At 48.1% G+C, this 1,705-nt stretch overlaps 1 protein-coding gene across 2 annotated transcripts in view; it reads right to left on the bottom strand.

Annotated features, from left to right (window-relative positions):
• LOC106810727 overlaps positions 1-1,705 on the bottom strand; it is a 123,240-nt gene that overhangs the window by 119,290 nt on the left and 2,245 nt on the right. Inside the window, exons 1-2 of one of the 2 annotated variants that reach the window (XM_014814166.1) lie at positions 1,495-1,581; positions 723-880 (exon numbers count right to left, since the gene is read on the bottom strand). The gene's annotated coding sequence lies outside the window, so the exon portion shown is untranslated. Of the gene's footprint in view, positions 1-722; positions 881-1,494; positions 1,582-1,705 lie in introns of those variants that run through there. The other variant, XM_014814165.1, reaches the window with a different exon arrangement.

Raw genomic sequence — 1,705 nt, 5'->3', positions numbered from 1 at the left:
CTACCTCTCACTCCTATCCTACCTCTACCTCTACCTCCAATCTATCATATACTATTATCTATCTACATCTATCTAGTTATCTATTCTTTATACTAATCGTATCTATCTTTATCATACTATCGGATCGATCATATCATACTTATCTATATCTACCTCTACCTCTATCTATCTATCTATCCTATCTACTCCCTATCCTATCCACTTTCCACTTTCACCTACCCTACCTATCACTACCCATATAACCTACCTCACACTCCACTGCTCTATCTATCTATTAATCTATATCTGCCTGTCAAATCGCTTCTGAATCATCGTCCCTGCGCCCGCGCTTATGACTCGTACCGCCGTTAGAGCTAAACATAAATAAGAAATCATTGCGCAGTGTACAGGTCACGTCCCAAGTCGCCGTCCAGCAGACGCGCACGTTAAACACCGAAGCAACTGCGAGTAACATGCGAGAATATTGGAAATGACTTTTTTACCATCCATTGTAATATATGTACACGCCGTTTACATCCGAAGAAGGAGAGAGCGTATATGGGCGGGTGCGCTACGGTATATACATATATATCAGGGGTTAATAATGACAAAATTTGTCATTTTTAACCCCTGATATATATAGATATATATATTGCCGCTATTGCGACCTATGCGTCTCGGTTTATTGTATTGCCGGACACTGCGCATAATGCGATCGAATGATTAACGCGAGTGAAACTTACACAGGCTCGGAGACGGATGCCGTTTCGACTGTTTCTTTCTTCTCTCTCGTTTCGATCGTCGGATGCTGGATTCTGCTCACGTCATCTGGTGCGTCGGCAGCAGGTGAACAGCGATCATCTCCATCTCTCGGCGTAGCCCTCATCGCCGACGGCGCGTGCTGAAGCAATAGATATGGCTTCACCTGATGTTCGGCTGAGGCCAGAAAGCGCGTATCACAAATCACGAACTGGCTTTCCTCGGATGTGGTCAAGCCTGTGGTTGAAAGTAAGCTTCGGGCCACGCGCTATACTATTAATAAATTGTCTCAGCTAAGGAGGATTAGGAATATCGGTATTATTTGTAGCTACGCACGATTCGCCTGCACTTCGCGTCCGACCGTGTCGAAACTAGTGCGCGCGTATAAAAGGGATTCGAATTTCCGCCGCCTTCCCGCCGAAGGAATTACGAACGGATTCCCGGAATTTCACTCAAATTTCACGGACGCTCGCTCGTGGATACTCAATCCGCATCGCACAGCGCGCAGTCGCAGCAGCTTCCTTGCGCGAACCGACTTACTTCGTCGGAATGAAGCTGTCCTGCGTTCTCCCCCGGGAGGAAGCGCACTGTGCGAGGCAGGCTGCAGCGTAGGTCGCTTTATTATTGTCTAAAGGTTCCTAAGTCCGATTGGATCGCTGAGAAATACGGAGAGCGTGCGAGAGAGAAGCCCGCGAGCTTTGGCGCAGAGCGGCTTTCACTGATTACGCCCGCGCGCGCACCGGCGCTGCTGCTTACAATTCTCTCGCGGAGGAAGAAAATCCCAGCGGATGCGTCGAAGCTTATTTCAATTATCGACCCGGCAAACACCTTCACATGTACCGTGGTTAATTTTGCTTGCGTTTGTGTTGTGCGTGGGTAAGCGTGTTTTCATACGTGCATCTCTCTCTTTCTCTCTCTCTCTCTCTCGCTCGCTGTGTGTGTGTGTGTGTGTGTGTGTGTGTGTGTG

This window comes from Priapulus caudatus, unplaced genomic scaffold (genome assembly GCF_000485595.1).
Source record: "Priapulus caudatus unplaced genomic scaffold, Priapulus_caudatus-5.0.1 Scaffold468, whole genome shotgun sequence".
Classification (NCBI taxonomy): Eukaryota; Metazoa; Priapulida; class Priapulimorpha; order Priapulimorphida; family Priapulidae; genus Priapulus; species Priapulus caudatus.
The sequence above is the reverse complement of the archived record's forward strand: the minus strand, read 5'-3'. Positions and strand labels throughout refer to the sequence as shown.